Genomic DNA, 18,275 nt, shown 5'->3' with positions numbered 1-18,275 from the left:
TACTGCATGATGAATGTTCAGAGGAATAAGAGGCAAAAATGAAAGCGTCAAAAGCTCTCAAAACAAAGCTTTAATTGAGCAAAGACTGATAAGCCACTGCTGAACATTAATTAATGTCAACTTAAAGCCCAGAAGATAAAAGCGTGGATTGATTGTCCTTGGTATTTCCTTTGCTAACCATTTCAAGAAGTTATGAAATGATGCAGCAGCGGACCAAATCACTCATTGACAGGGTGTATTAACATTCAATAGCGGGGAGTGGGAAGTGAACGATAATCAAAGCTTCCAGTTTTTTTATTATTTAGTAAATGAAGACATAGTCTTTGGTTTTTATTCTTAAGAATTGGAATCATGTGATGTCAGTAGATCAGACACGTTTAAACACTGAGTTATCAGAGGCCCATTTTTCATTACAGTATCTAACTTTCTTGCTGGCTCACTGACACATTAAGATGAATGGTGAAGCTGTATGGTTTGGAGAGCAATATATAAATCTCAGCGAGTGCTTTTTGGAGACCAGTGTGTCAACTGATAATGATAAAAAACAGTTCAACAGTGAAGGAAGAGAAGACTGTAGCAATAAAATATGGTCCGTGACTGTTGACTGACAGAGTGGAGCTGAGAATACAACATGCACACACACGACTGCACTTCTTCATTGTTGTTAATCTATATTAAGATCTCAATTTAATTTCACAATGAAACCAGAGGAATAAACTACTTACAACTATTGAAGTCTAAACACTACTGCAGTGTGTACACAGTACTGTCACTTATACTAAAATGCAGGCTGTAAAGCAATGGCCTTGTTGCCTTTAACAGCTTCAGATAGGACTGAAATGGAATGACTGTGGTGAACTTTCTGTGTATGTAGTTTTCATATGACCCTTTATAGGACTTTTGACTGACAGGACATTGAGTAGAAAATGACTGAATTTTCATTTCAGTGCAAACTATATTTTGAGGTGATAGAGAGCAAGCAAACACAGAAGTATTAAAATGGTAAATGCCCAGTAGCCTCTGGTCTTCAATGACCAGGGAGAACCTGCTTGGATATTTATTGACAGTCCTCACTGACTCATAGTGATGAAATTATTCTGTGGTAGAAAAGAACTGAAGCTCAATAAACTGAAAAAAGACATTTGGACACAAAATATGTCAGAGAGGAATGGCATTTCTTTTCTGTGTTCAAAGGATAACATAAACCATAAAGTGTCATTGGTAGAAACACAGAGAGATTTGGCTACACCATAAATATGCAAACATTCGTCCCATATGACTCCGTGAAGTTCAAACACAGTAGGTGGTAGACAAAATAAGACTGCACTAAACTAGGCATGACAAATACAATCCAAGTAAAAAGAGCCAGTAAAATTATGTTTTCATCGTACTTATATTTCATTTGGAATTCTTATACAAACAAAATATATAGATATTTGAGAAATGAAATATATACTAAAAGTTTCTGTGTTTTCTAAGATACAAATGACATACATACATACTGGAGATTTTGAGTTTTAGTTTAGAATCAGCATGTTGTGTCAATTGCTCACTATCTGATGCTGTAAAGGTACATTGATTTCAAACATGTGTATTGCTGCCACTGATGCTCAGTGTGAACTACTACAGTTGTTTGAAACTGTGTCATAAGAGCTTGGTGACACAGTGTGTGGCCAAATTTCTGAAACTACCCCAACGTCAAACTGCACAGAAAATGGAAGTACCCAACAATGCTGGAGATTTTTCTCGAACCAAGTCATTTTTCTCCCCACTGAGACAGACAGGCAGGCAGACCATAAGTTACCTCTTACAGACAAGCTAACGTCAAAACCAGACAAGTCAGTAGAAGAAGAGAAGTTAGTAAGGGCCTAACCCTTCCAAAACATCGATGGTGAAGCCTTCAAGCAGTACTACTTACAAGTTAAAGTGGTAAAGTTCAAGTTTCAGTTATTTAGTGCTGCTTGCTGCACTTGAGGAGAACTTGTCTCCAAACATTGTGTTCACATATAATGAATTTGCACAGTCTAATCATTCTTGAAGAATTTGCAATGCTGCCAGACTTCCTTTTTTATGAAATAAAGACACAATGTTCATGTGAATGGTGTCTCAGTTTTCTTTGATCAAACAAACTGAACATTTCAAAGGTAATAGCAGAGTATTCTATTGATATTCTAAGTTAACAAAGTGCCTACCACAGTACAGCCTTACAGCCCCCATTATCTTTTATCAGTGCACCAGTGACAAGTGCCACATTTTAGGAGCACATTAATTCACTCTCTCCTTTCATTTAAGGAGATTTTTTTTTTAGAGATGTGTCAGCTTCAGACAAAAAGAAAATCCTTCCATTGCGCAAAGTAAGGAATCATGGACAGGAACATAAATGTAGAGATGTACATAGACCTGCACATATACAGTACATATGCATTCAGAAAAAAACAGTTGGTGGCTTAATCCATACGTTCACAATGTATTTTAAACTCAATTTAGCAGGAGTCCCATGAAGTATTCCCCTCTGAAAATGAATGTAACCCTCTATTGGTTTGCACTGTTAAAACATTTATTAATGTGGCTGGCCCTGACATAATCAGTTGCTGATTATGACATTACACAAAACCATTGCATCTAACTTGGTTTGCTAAATTCTGAATTAATCATTTTAACTAGAAATTACTAAACAGGGGTACGCTAAATTAGATTCAAACAGAAAAAAAGGCATTTTTACCCTAGAAATGGATTTCCTTCAGATCAGAGTACATACTGCATTTCAGCCTGAGCTTGAGCTTTTTTAGAGGCATTAATAGCCTGAACCAAAAAAATAATTACATTTAGAGTATTTTCAACCTGGGTCATATTCAGATAGTTATCACCATCATGATGATTGATTGTTTTTAAAGTGTGTACCATAATTTACTTTAATTCATTTGGAGCTGCAATTAAAAAAGAAAGTTCCACTTTCATTTATATTCTGAAGGCCAAACTGACAGTCACGCCTAAAAGGTGATTAAAACACTTGCTTCCACATAACTTTAGTTAACAAGAAAAGTACTGTGACAGCTAAATGCCACATACTGTAGGTCACTCAAGTAAGCTGGCTTCAAACCAGATTTGCTATGAGTGTGAACAGCTAGCTGGGAAGGAAAAACATTCATGTCAAACTAATCCAGAGGGTGAGGATGTGTTTGGTTATTTCAGGTTATACGATTTCACATTATGCTGGCCTTTTTGTAGTACACTAGAGCGGAGAACTCATGGCAAAGTGGAGCCACATGAAGCTCTTCCGTAAAATTACGAAATATTGAATGCAATCAGAAAGCATGGTGGCAAAGGCTGGTGAAAAAGTTACAGGTTGAAAATAACCAGAATTGCATCCACCTGCAAATATCCACATGCCAGAAAAATGCGTCTGTTCAGATAGACACATTGTCACTGGCTGGCTCATTCTTACATTTGAATGCCTCTGTGTAAATATACGTTGTATCCCCCTTTTGACCACCTTACACTTTGCATATACTGTACGTCAATCAAATCAAAGATCGACAATGGCTGTGTAAGAAAAATACTGTTCACTGGATGACTGTTATGACTAGGGTATAAACGAAAACTGCACAATAAAACTGTTATGGAACCCAACATGTTCAATATCAAATAGTGGCACCTTAGTAGCCTAATGGTCTTACACATAACTGCAACACAGTTATTCTGACTCTCTCCTCCCCCCCCCCCCCCCCGTCTCTCTGCACTTTCAAACTGTAAATTAAAGGAAGAACATGGATTATCACTCAGCATCAAAGAAGAAACCTTGGAAGAGACAGTGTTAACAGCAGCAGATAACATTAGCTGACTAATTAAATGGCTGATAATTGGATTGCCTCAGCAGCATTTTGAATCTGAAGATGTTGTTCTGAGAAAAGTCTGTGAAGATCAAAAAGGAAACATTTACATGACTCCCAAGTTATTACAGAGTGCACCCTATTTACCCTCTGCCATTATATTTGAGTGTCTGAATTTACAGTAAGAGCAATGTTGGGGAGTAACTGTCCCTGTGTCTAGACAGGCTCCAATCATATGGCAGTATAAATTTAAATTATGAATTTGCACCAACTCTGGACTGCCAGTCAAATTGCATATTGCTCGAAGCAACCTGAGTTTAACATGTCAGCGACCAGCCGACCACGTGAAGGTGGGTGGCTGTGTCGTCAACTGGACATGAGGTTTACAGTGAGGTTCAAATTTTGTTTCGGTACTTTTTTAAGCTTTATTGCCCTGTTAAAAATATTTCATTAAAAAGTTATCAAACATAGGTTACATTACTTTGATTGAGTAATTATAATAGTCACTCATTACATTTTAACAGGATAACTGCTAACGTGTAGCCTATTAAAGTTCAAATGTAACTGTGAGACTTACACTAGGACTGGGACTTACATGCAAACGAGGTTAAGTCACTGTGTCTGTGTGTACTGTTTATTTACAGCAACATCCTGTAGTTGGTTGATCCAGAATTACACCTGCATTACTGTTAATCTAGCTAACAGCAGCTAATTGTCTTAATGTGGTAGCAGATGCACGTCTTTACTTCTTCCTATTTTGCTAAGTGAAGCTGGATGTACACGATTAGCTGAAAGGTGTGTGTGTGTGTGTGTGTGTGTGTGTGTGTGTGTGTGTGTGTGTGTGTGTATAGTTTAAAATTGAATTAAAGTGGCATCATCTAAAATTATGTCATTATAAAAGGTAATGATGAGATAATATTTCACAACAATGATTTGAATGCTCATAATTTCTTCATGCTGTCTGGATTAGGTCATTTTGATATAATAGTTTTTTTTTTTTTTTAACTTGGGGTCAGTAGCTAATTCTGCATTTAGCCACTTCCGCTTTACTCATCTTCAAGGTTGCAATGTGGACCCCATGTGACCTGTGCATTATTATACATCCCATGGTGCGGTAACTAGCATGCTTCCCTGTTGTGAAGCAGTATGCAAAATGACTACATGCCGAGCTGAAGATATTCAAAGCTAATCCTTATATCTGCTCAAAGACACCAGATGATCAGTTTTCCCTCCTGGCAAACACAGAGTGCTACAGGGATTGTATATCTGGCACTGAGCCTGCTTGATGCTTTGCACAGAGCTCTGCACGCAGCGCATAGTACATGAGTCAATAGTAAATTGCATGTAGTAGCCTTTATACTATGATCTGCAAATATGCTGTATGTGGAAGAAATATGTTCTGCACTTTCAAACTGTAAATTAGAGGCAGAACATGGATTATCACTCAGTATCAAAGAAGAAACCTTGGAAGAGACAGTGTTAACAGCAGCAGATAACATTAGCTGACTAATTAAATGGCTGATAATTGGATTGCCTCAGCAGCATTTTGAATCTGAAGATGTTGTTCTGAGAAAAGTCTGTGAAGATCAAAAAGGCAACATTTACATGACTCCCAAGTTATTACAGAGTGCACCCTATTTACCCTCTGCCATTATATTTGAGTGTCTGAATTTACAGTAAGAGCAATGTTGTGGAGTAACTATCCCTGTGTCTAGACAGGCTCCAATCATATGGCAGTATACACTTAAATTATGAATTTGCACCAACTCTGGACTGCCAGTCAAATTGCATATTGCTCGAAGCAACTTGAGTTTGACATGTCTGCGACCAGCCGACCACGTGAAGGTGGGTGGCTGTGTCGTCGACTGGACATGAGGTTTACAGTGAGGTTCACATTTTGTTTCGGTACTTTTTTATCTGATCTGCTAATATGCTGTATGTAGAAGAAATATGTTTTGGGTTCTTTACAAATTGTCTTTTTTCCTTTTTTTCTGTGATTTATACCCTATTTAACTCAATATAATTTAATTCAGGCTTTAATGTAAAATACTTCTTGAAACATTATTATCTTCTATCATTACCACACAGCTCCCTGCAAATGAATGATAATACAGCTGTGAAAAGCAAATTAGAAAGGAAAGGATACACTAAAATCAGCCACACAAACAGCATACTTCATTTGTTCCATTATGTTCTCCAAAAAGTATAAAGATTTTATCTCATGATCATGTGTGGTTTTAACTGGGTGGCCATTTCCATGGCAACAATCTGGCAAGCCATCCAGCCAACCAGGACGCTGATTAGAAACAACTAGGCTTACAAACAACTTTTAAAGTTAGAAACTATAATGACTTGCAGCTTTGCCAAAAACGAATGAACCCCAATTAAATACAGATGATCTTGTGTGATTTATAATCTACTCTGCCTGTACATTCAGTCTGTGCTTCTTCACCTTTATGGGGAGAGTTGTTTTGCTACTGACAGATCATACATCAGGACACAACTTTTCAGTGGAATGTTACAGTGCAGTTTACAAATGGTAAATGAAAGTTAGAAGCCTCTCAACTGTCTTACTCTCGTCAGCTCTGCTGCTCAAATGAAATGCATTAGTATGCTAATGTTGACACTGTTGCCTATAATAATTTGTCTTATGCTAAGTGATTAGCTAGCAACCGGTGTGCCATGGAGCAAGATTGAGTGTGCTATGGATTTTTAGGATGATCTATTCATTTTTGTTATATATCTAATGTGTCCTGCAGCTGGATTTCAAATGTCAGGACACACATAACAAGCTGCTGGGAAAACGTTATGAATGAACCTATTTTGTGATACAAATATGAAGAAACAACAAGAAAAAAATGCTAAAAGTAGATAACATACAGTGTCAAAATTATTTCAAGTTATTTGGACAGTAAGGAGATGTCAGTAGGCCTCAGTCCTCAGAGAGTATAATCTGCAGTTAAAAGTTATGGTAGCTAACTTATTTAATGCCAAATGTTGCAAACAGTGCTGCAAACCTAAGCTGAAGAGGCTCTTGAAAACAAGGTATCCCTTCCACAGATCATGTTAGCTGTGCAGCAGGTTCAGGTAATTCCCTCCTCCTCTCTCCCTGAAGTTGTGACGTTAATAGTGATTTTTCAGTTTCTCCAATCCACTAATTCTGTCCTGATACAGCCACATGATGCATCAGCTGTTATTTTTCTTAAATTGACGGCTCAGTTCTACCCTAAAGCCATGAAAGATTAGGGAGCTCTGACTGCCCAGTCCATTTTGTATCACTAAAGCTGTGCAGGCTCTCTGTCTCTGTCTCTGTCACTCCCTTTCACTCTTCATTTAATGTTTTGTTGCCTACTGTAAGTTCACCCCTCTCCTCTCACAGTGTGTAAATTCTGAATTAAGTGCTGGTGATATGAACATGCCACTTGCTTAATCTAGATGAAAAATAAATACAAATATTGTGCAATATCGGCGCTTCTTAATTAAATGCCCAATACTTTCACATAGAGGTGCTGATGGTGCTTTTGTTGACATTGCACTGTTTCCTCATATGTCTCATCACATCAACAACACATCAGGCACTGCATCAATCATCATGCCCTGATATCATCCCTAAATGATAACGTACGTTGGCATATCATAGTCATCATCATCATTAGCTTTGCAGTTCTTAATCCGAACAATAATTTGTAGCATGCTTGTTTTGCAAGCTCTCATAATGATTTATATATGTATGACTAAATTTTTTTAATGAGTTGTGTCATTGCTGTCTGTCAGATTTAATACAATGATAGTGTGCTGCTTATAGGTGACATCATAACTTATTAATATATACATATATAACCATTACATTTGAGATTAATTTGAGAGTCTGCATAATTGATTACTGTGAGTTGGTGTATCTTGTTTGACTTGTAAATCAGCTTAGTAGTAGTAGTTGTAGTAGTAGTAGTCTTTGAATGGCTTGTTATAGATCCATGACCACCAATACTTGTGCAGATTGGGTTGGTCAGAGCATTGTCTGTTATAACCTGGCAGGGATTGCCTAACATTTTGCAGGTTATTCTGCAGAATAAAGTTCATAACGTTAACAGCCTTAAATATGGTCAGGACCAGTTGTTTATTATCCAGAAACATCCCAGGTATATCAGTAATGTATTGTATACTATATAATTCAAATTAGCCATTTTGACCTATTTTGGAAGAAGAGAATAGAACCCAGGATTTGCATAAAAGCATTTTTGTCTGGTGGTCTTAGAACATTTGCCTGATTTTAAGCTTTTTGTTAAACTTTTGTAAATTAGCTCAGAAAAAAGTCATATTTATGTCATTGTTAATGGTAACCTACTTCCCGACAATAAAAGGCAGACCATCAATAAATATGTACTATCTATGCATGTAGCCTATTATTGTTTCAGCTTTTTTTTAGTAGAATATTAATATATATATACATATGTACTGTATGCATACATTAACAACATTGTAGTCACCTCTACACATCCCTTCTCCACCCCTAGACCACCCCTGTTAAAGATTTCTGGAATCGCCTCTGCTCATTACTGCAAAAGTTCAGAAATATTCATGAAGAGCTACACAAATAGACATAAAACAGCAAAATATATGAGCCTGTTATCCAATATCCTTTCACAACAGCTAAAGCTCAAAGATCTGTAAAATGTTTGAATTACTGGAAAATGCGGTCAAATGTTATTCACTCTCAAACAAACAGCCATATGCATTCACAACAGCAATCACTATCTCATTTGCAGTCAACTGCAGTCTAATTTGCTGTAATCAGATATATCAACAGAATGATTCTAGCAATTGCACAAAATTAATTCCATCTGTTTTCACATTATGCCTGGTAAAAAATGGTGTTCGAGATTTATCAAACTCAGGGGAGGTTCTGCTGCTTTTTTAAAAGGGGTTTTAATAAAGTTATGATTTTCTCCAATTCTATCAGTGATCTGGTAATTGCAATGCTAATACATATCTGGCAGAGCTTAAATATGATGTGCTTAAATTAACATAAACCATGAGATTCAGTTTTTTACATTTCAGTAGTATGTAGTATATGGTAATATATTATAACAAACATCAATATAATAATTTAAAAAATATATAACACATAATGTGCAATAGGAGTGGCTGCACTGCACTGGAACTGCAATTAGTAATACAATCAGTAAAGGTGGTCATTTGTTTCGAATTTATTCTTCAAAAAACAGTATATATATGAGCCAGACCATGTAATCATTTCTGTCTTAATACTGATCAATGCTTGTAGTTTTGATCATGAAGTATATTTGCGTATAACCATTACATTTTTTTGTACTCTTTACTATGAACCTATAGTAGCAATGCATTTTATTTACGACATAGAATTCACCCCACAAAAAGTCACACATCTCTCTAGTGGGCCTTGAGCAGAAGTTCCTCAGACTTTCCACATTCAGCCACACAGATGGCAGAGTATGAATGGTGAGTGTGGCACTGTTCCTCTGCCAAAACAAACAAGAAGCCTCACCATGGGCAAGAAAAGACTAACCCAAGGCTAACAGTCAGATTGCCCCATCTGGCCTAATTACAGCTTCCCTTTAGGAATGGCCATGGCCTTTGTCTCTGAATAACCAGCCTTTCCCCAAAACTCACTTTTCAGTCAAGGCCTGTAATTAATGTGGGACCAAACTGCGATGCAAACTCAACACAGGAGGTACAACCACGGCTAGCTCAAGGTCCTTTAATGAGTGGATTACCCACTCATAAATTAGGGGCTTAACCCATTCTGTAGGTCTGTAGCTGTGGTTGGTATCCCCTGTGTGGCAAAAATGACAAGATTGATTCCTCAACACTGAAATTGGGTCACAAATTATCTGGGGTTCAAACATTCAAGAATATTTAGAGGTGTGAAGGGGAATATTATTTGTGTAAGATGTGCTATGATTTCAGTGACACAATTTATTGACAAGGGTTTAGAAAGTTATCTGAGAAGCTTAAGTGTGTCAGCTTTGATGTGACATGGAGCTGTCCGGATGGTCTACAAGGTATAATTTTCCCAAGAAATTGAGAGATACATGCACATATACATGAAGTTTTCAAAAACTATAATCCTGTAGCTTAAACTAGGGCTCAAATGTGACAGTGAATGTTGTTAATCCCTCAAAGCACAATTTGCTGAGGGATTTGAGAACTGGTGCACTGCCAGGCTTCTGACATGCCCTTAAATATTGGAGGGAATATCATGGGTGTGGGTGTCGAAATCTTCCAGCAAACAATAAAATTTTAATTCTAACCACTCCTGAGGAAGAAAATCCGCTGTAATAGGATTTGATGACACCAGATTGTTTCCTCGTATTAGGCAGAGTAATGATATGAGTGACAATATCTTGCCAGACTGTGGAACAACAAAGTAAGATGCATGAAATATTGATTGCCAGTGTCTGCTCTTGTTTAAATAGTGTGTAGAAGGGCCTGGCAGTCAATCCTAACCAGGGTTACCAGGATAACAAGACTTGGAACTTCAACGGCTCAAACAGCCAAGCAAAATCTGACACACGATTCAAAATGAGACAAGTTTAGTACTTGTTATACTTTGACAAATTCATTGAAAATGACCTTTTAATCACCAGATGCATCTGTATCGCAAAGCAGAAGTAGGAAATAAAGTGCTATTAAAAATACCAAGCCTATCCTCTCTGGTGAGGTAGAATAACACACAGTGTATCACCAGAGACGAGGGCCATCACTTTGACTACTTACTGTAAATGTTCCATCCATTAGAGGAGCAAAAATTTAATAAATATGCTAATATGTTACAGTCTACGAGGCTGGTTGGCAGCACATTTTCAACCTGAGAAACACTAAAAAAAATCATTGAGCTGTATTCATGGGTAGTCATTTCAGAACAAGGGCTTCACTTACCACAGGCTTCTTCACCCCGGAGAAAAGTGTTTGTTTGTTTGAGTTGTTGTAATGAAAAGTTAATCAAGTGAGATAATTGAATGTTGTTCAGAGACAGAGGGTGGGTGGGAATGTGCATGTTTGACATTGCTTGTTTTTCAGAGGCTTTATTATAAGAATATAAAGAGCAATGTATGGTAATGTTTATCATTTTTGGTTTCACTATGTCAGAGTCAGACACTATTTAAAAAGAAAAAGAAAACTGTTAAGGTATGTGTTTGCTGAAGACGATGAACTGGCGAGACAATAATTTCTCACTTCCACGTCAGTAATGAGATTTTTCTCTGCTACTTCTCAGCAAATGCACTCAAAAGACAACCATAATTCAAATCCCAAAATAGCTTAAATCAGTGTGTTCTCCATAGAGGGCAAACACATTGCCTTTGACAAGTTGTGCTATGACATGGAAATCATTGCCGCATAAAAGTCCAGATTACCCTTACGTGGCAGAAATAGATCCATATATTTTGAGATCAAATACATTAGAGAGCCTGGCAAAGCCGAGTGCAGAGAGAGGCAGCCACACCTCATCACATCAGAGACATTCGGGGGATTATTTCTGCTGGCGTGAGTGGGATTGGCACAGGCTGACATTGAGTGTCCAAGTCCAATCAAATGCAATCGCAATCAGCTATGCTCTCTAGGAAGTATTTGGTGACAGTGCTTTTCTTTCTATTATTATCCTTGTTATTAATTCAACATGTCATTCTTTGCAGATCACACAGAAATGTACCCTGCATAAAACATGAATAGCTTACCATTCAGTACTATCAGTGTCACAGTGCACAAAAACTTAAAGGATATATTCACATTATCCACAACCATCTTAAACCAATTCAGTTTTTGAGATATTCTGTTAATGTACAAAGTGGCCTGGCCAACATCTGATTCCTAATTTAAAGGGTAGGCTCACTTTGTTTCTATGTCTGTCATAAAACAATAGTCAGGTGCCCACACAAACATTAAAACCAGTTTTGCTTGCCACAATAATTCCTTCTGTTAGCACTGGCCAAAGATAAAATGAAACTTCAGCAGTCTGAGTTAATCAAATGAGAGGAGTATCTGCCAACATTAGAGTGTTTTTTTACAATCATTTTCTCTTCTTTTTTTTTAAAATATCTCTTTACTATCTTCTGAAGCCTCATATTGACTTCAAATGCATGCTATAATACTCTTGATTTGGCCCCCATCTCTTCCACTGGAAGCACATTAGGAAGGAATCTAACTGGCAGCATGAAAAAGAGGAAGGCTTGCGACAAGGACATGACATGAAAAAATGTGAACCTATCCTTTTAAAAGAAAGATTAGGACTCAGATGTTAGGGCGGGACACTTTCAATCTGTAAAATTGATTTTTGTACCACTCCCATTTATCTGTCTCACAGGTAAGTTCAACTAATCAGTGCAACTTGCTCTTCATGGATCATAAAATTGTTAACATTCAGAAACAAACCTCAAAGTAACTTTCACTCAATTCAAACCATGGTACACCTAAAATGTGAATTATTTACAAAATCATCATAGCTAGTAAATAATATAGTGAACTCTTTAAAGTCTTTCACCACTACAGGAGAGAGGGACACAACTGAACTTGCTGTGTACGTGTAACTTGGGCGCCCATAGCAAAAGAGAATGTGATAACTCCAACCAACCAAGCAGCAGATAGCTCAATTTGCTGGAAAGAATCAGGGCACATATTTATCAAACATTTAAGAACTCTGCTTTAAAATGCTCTAAAGTGCTAACTTAAGAATAAAAGACTTCATTGCTAAAACAAAACACATTTATCAAGCCATTTACTTTTACTGACAGTAGAAGTGTTGGAGGAAACTTTAAGACCAGCTCTCAAGTGATTACAAGATTAATGACACGTATAAACAGCCAGTCAGATAAAAGGATTTCCTGTGCATTCGTACAACTGTTCACTCTTAAAAGAAACATCCTTAAAGTTATTCTGCAAAGGCATGCAGGATTTTCTTTGTGTGTCTGTGAAATTTTTAATATCTCCATGCAATTAAACTCAAAATAAACAAGAAAACAGATTTATAAATAGGGATAAAATAATAATGAAGTAGTTATTTTCTGCTGTTAGTAGAGAGGAGGTAGCCAGCATCAGAGAAAACTCACAGTTTAATGAGGGGAATTTAGTCGAGGTTATGAAAACACATGAAAAGTGATTGCAAACAAGATCAATACAAAATGACATTAAGAACATTCAATTTGTTGAGGTGAAATGTAAGCTAATAACTTATAAGAGTGCTGCTCATTTATTATGACCAATGATACAGACACAAAACATATTTCTAAAGGTGTGAAGCCACCTCTGTGTCTGTACTGCTGTTCTAGGACTTGGTACCAGCTTGTGAGGCCTCTGTAGCATCCTTAAGTGCGACAGTATTTAAAGTCAAAAAGCTTAGTTTGGACTTTTTAACATAACTTAAAGCAGAAATAATATACTGTATATGCAATACAAATGCAATGAAATGATTGTGTAATGTCAGAGGCAATGCACGAGGTGACGAACCTACTGAGAATCATCATCTGACTCTGCAGCTCCCCTCAGCTTTATGGAGCTTCATGGTGGATTTCAGCTCATTGTTTCGTTGTCAGCCCTGTAATTTTACTGTTTTGGTTCACTCTCACTGCTCTCATGGTGTCATTTTCATTCACTGTACACTACCTGCTCAGCACCAAATGGCAAACAGACACAGTTACTGACTAGATGGTGAATATAGTGGAGCATTTAGCAGCTAAGGATGTAGATATTTCTCTGATAGAGACCAAAAGCAGAGCTAAAGGAAAGTAAATATTGGACTTAAATTCATCAGATAGACAAAGACATGGCTTCAAATGAATGATAATGTTGCTCTGTAACTGCTGGATGTGGAAATAACATACAGTACTGTTTGCTAAGAAGATATAATCTTAAAAGTTTGTAATATGATCTCTGGTTTTATGTTTCTGCTGCTGACAAGCGGCCACTGAAATGAGATGATACAGGTTTAAGTCCAAAGTGTTCATTCTTACTGTAGATAAATAAATATATTGATTGACATAAAAATGTGCTATTGGTTCAATCTTTTATTTATATACATTTGTGCGCTACTGAGTTAAAATGTACAAATAGTACATACTTGAGGATAGAGGGAATAAAAGTGCATTCAGATAACTCATATGAAATGATTAGCAACTGCCTAGACAACTGTCTAAATATTTATATAGTACAGTCCCCGATTTCAAGAGATCACACTTAGAAGCTTAGTACAATAAGAGAGAAGACGGATCAGAGAGCAACAAACTTTCCTGCTGGGCGGAAACCTCAGATTCAGAGCCTACAAGAGGATGAAATGGAATACTGAGCAGCAGCGGTTGGTCGCATTGTGAACAGCGGAGCAACTGTACTTGCAGTGACAGACTGAATATATGTGTGACAGCTTAAACAGAATATAATAGTAGTAAGGCTATAGATATGTGTGTACAGTATATGTGTAGAGTGTATTGTGTGTAATTTTTGCAGTGTTACTCGAACTGCCTGACTAGATTCAGAGGCGTCATTCTTTTTTAAGTAGGGAGGCTAACAAAGCATGGCATTTATCTATTGTGTGTTGTGCTTAATATTCAAATTGACCTGTTTTCTTGGTGAGGAAGATGTTTTTTTCATGTTCCACACTTCAACCATCAACAAATGGCCTGATTCTGCACTAAATGTCAAGTAATCATGAGCTATTACTAAATGAGGTTATTAATGATGAATGTAATGGTTTAGGTTGAGTGTAGTCAGGGATAAAAATACCAGAGTACGCACTAATGTGTTGTTTAAATGTCAGTCGAAGTGAGAGATGTGAATCGGATGTTACTCTCATTTTAGCTGTCATCTTTCACGTGTATATCTGATCCCCCGATTATGTGTTTTTTTTAATCAAGCTTTGAGTCAGTTTGGTTTGTTCTGAGGAGGTAAGACCTTTGGCAGGAAGATAATTAAGATATAAAGGACATCTCAGAAGTACTAACTGCTATACCCATAACTAAAATGATGTCAATTGAGGCGTTGTGCTGTTTTGTCAATTCAAACAAGGTCAGCTAAATATACTAAATATATAAAAATCTATACATTTCAGTATTTCAAGACTTACTAATACTGATTTTGTTTGCTTCGATCTGAAGTGCATATAGGGACATGGCAGACTCTCTTTTTATATAAAGGGTTTACAAGCAACTGCACAGATTCGACATGAGATGAGATGAGTCACTAAAATGAGATTGGCATTTCTTGCTGTAATCACAAGAAAAGTGTCGCTTTAGATGTGACTGAAGAGTCCCTTATGTCTTTTGCAACTCCCATTTAACAGCATGTCCTCCTTCCTTTGCATCATGTGCACTCAAATAGGCACAAAAATAAAATATGAGTAGGCAAAGCACTGCAGTGTGAGGCAAAGAAAATACCAACATATCATAGTCCTTTTTGAACCAATATTGATTACTGTGACAACTGAGCCTGGCTATTATGTAATGGGGTATTATGTTATGTAATTTGTAATGACTCATTAAATCTAATGCTGATCATCTGTTTGGGAATTCACATAAAAATGGCTGTATTCACCATCTGCAATGAGACAATATGCACAAAAAAAGCCAATATATTGATTTTTTCCCCCCATGTTAAAATAGTATATTTTAAATGATTCTGATGGCTTTTATTTGTAGAAAGACTGGACAATCCCTGTGAAAACTGGTGCAGTTTAACTACCATCACTACCACCATACTACTGGGAGACACTGAAGAATAAGTAATATTAGGAAAATTCAATAAAGCACAGTTACTCTGATGTTTTACACAGAAAAAAAGGACTAAATGAGGGTCTGAATCTAATCAAATCCCATAACCGGTTAGTACAAAGCAAAATACAGTATCACTGGTTTTAACATTCAGCTGTGCAATTTCCTCCACAACTGTCCAGGCTGCATTACTGACATTGACTGTGAGACAGCAATGTGAGTGCTGTTGAGTTAGTGTCAATCTATCAGTAATATTTTGATGACAGTACTGTAAATGTGATATCATGATGCTGTCTCAGGCAGGACTCCATCACTGTCTCAAGAATGCAGAATGCATACCCTAGAGTGTAGTACTGACATATAATTTATTATTACTACTAACATTTCTATTTAGATTTAATTATTTCATTATCATCGTTTATTCCTACAACAAAAATAATACTTTGTTGTGTTTGTTCTGATTCAGAGCAGACAGCATGCACCGCATTATATGGGACACATTATGGTGCAAAAGTGAAAATATTTAGTAAACAGTTTGAACAGACATGGATTAAGTCTAGTTTCATAATTAAAAGATGTTAATAGATTAATTGAGATCTGGTGCTACAAGATCTCACAAGACTAAAATCTGCCAATATTTCTCGTCGAGGTAGCAAAGCAATATTAATTGTGCGCACCAAAAAAATGGTTTTCTATCGCTCATTTGTACGTCCTGTCTTCTTTTTATAATGTCACGTGTGGATCATTGACCTTGTTACAGCTTCTACCTGCTGAGAAGATCTGACAGTCAGCAGTAGGAGAGGAGAGGAGCAGGGTTAGGTTAGGTTGACCTCAGGTCTCTACATTCTGAAAGACTGAGGTAGGAGGAGCAGGGGAAACTAGTGCAGCTATGGAAGCCTAATGATGCAAAAAGTAAAATGAGTCACACTACCAAATTATAACACTTTTTTGTTGTTCTAATTGCTTGTTCTACTGTGTAGGAGAATATATATTGTGGCCATGAAACTTGTGATAAACACAGTATCCATTCAGGGATACTGTAGAAACATGGTGGTGTAACATGCCATTCTGTTATATTTCATTTCTGCTAAATCTCTTTGGCTAGATGCCACTAAATTCTACACACAGGACCTTTAAAGAAAGACAAAGTATCCTAATTCAGTCTCCTAAGCTTTATATATTTATTGTCTTGTTTTGGAAGAAATGTGTTTGTGTCCACTTTCTGGGACTGCTCAAAAGATAACATATGCAGTCCAAAGCTGAAACATGTTTATTTAAGTCTGACATTTGTCTTCCTCACTGCAAGCGGTGGAGACTTCACAGATCCCATGGCACAGCAATGAGCATGCGATTAAGAATGTGCAAGTTTTTTGAAGGTGAACAAAAAGAGTTTGGTGGTTTTCCATCTGGGCACCTTCATATCAAGGCCTCTCGGGATGTTCAGCATGTATATTCATAAGGGGTGGGCAGAAAAGGGAGGGGAAAAAAAGTTTTGCAAGAGACCCAGCTGGTTGCCTAAAACTTCTCTTTAGTGACCTCAATTTCTGCTGCTTCCCAATGAGTTTGGTCTGTCCAAGTGGGATTAAGCATAAAGTGCAGTATGTGTCCTCGCGTGAACTTAAGCAGAAGGTTGGCACCACACAAAGACCATAACATGTTATATTTAACATGGAGTTTAAAAATACGTAGAAATAATTCAAATGCATGTTTTATACAAAAACAAATGTATTCATTAAAAGGATAAATCCTTCTACCGCTTTAGGCAAGGAACATTTTTGAAGCAGTTGACTGCAGTGTTGCATTAAGAGGTAGATTGTTAGCATTCAGATCACACATTCACACAAGTCAGATAGTGCCTTTTAAAGGAATTACACACAGAGGTGTCATGTTATTCCTTCACGAACAAGGAATGTGTGAAATGACACTAGAGAGACATGGAAAGTGGATGTCTAGTTCTCAAGGTTAAGACAGTGTGAAACCCACAACCTTGATGTTTATAAAAAAGCCATATCAGGCTTAGTTATGCTTTCTACACTGATTCTGTGAGTCAGCTAAGATACAATAATTTTACAGTGACTACTACAGTACAGTGCAACATGAAACAGTTTGAGAGACAGTCATAGTAGATGTGGGCTTTAAAATAATTGACATTTTGACCAAACCAAAAATCATATTAGAAAGAAGTACATCCACATTTAGGTAACGCATAAAAAGACTTTACATTTATTGGTAATTGAACTGTAACTCTATACTTCATGATCTTCATTTGACATGTGGTTATAGATAAACTGTATGTGTTTAAGAAGAGACTGGAGGCCTTGAACTAAGGTTTCGAAAAAATAATTGTAAGATTCATAGTCATGAAAAGAGGAACATGCAAACAAATATATTATATTATACAGTACCTACAAATATAGAGTATAACATAGAAAAGCTCATATCCCTTATTTTTACTTCAGAACAAGTCAGTCTCCTTGATGAGATAACAGGCAACTGCACATCAACAGACTTTTAAGTACTAATATAAGATAAGTTATATTTTAAAAGAGCAAAAAATGTTGTGTTATGCCTAGGTTTTGGATCTAATGCAAGATTTGCCTGCCTGTAAAATAAGAATACAAAGTGAAGTTCTGTGAAGTGACAGCCCTATTCATTTTAGGTACAATGGTGCTATTTTCTTTTGGATGAGGTTCCAGCAAGTCTTTGTATTTAG

The 18,275-nt window shown here is 36.8% G+C and overlaps 1 protein-coding gene across 1 annotated transcript in view; it reads right to left on the bottom strand.

Moving 5' to 3' along the window:
- The window catches only part of lrp1bb (low density lipoprotein receptor-related protein 1Bb), a 204,709-nt gene that overhangs the window by 150,977 nt on the left and 35,457 nt on the right, over positions 1 to 18,275 (bottom strand). The gene's annotated exons all lie outside the window — the stretch shown is intronic.

The sequence above is a fragment of the Scomber japonicus genome, chromosome 11, assembly GCF_027409825.1.
Source record: "Scomber japonicus isolate fScoJap1 chromosome 11, fScoJap1.pri, whole genome shotgun sequence".
In the NCBI taxonomy this organism is placed as follows: Eukaryota; Metazoa; Chordata; class Actinopteri; order Scombriformes; family Scombridae; genus Scomber; species Scomber japonicus.
Note: the sequence above shows the minus strand (reverse complement) of the source record. Positions and strands in the feature narration are given on the sequence as shown.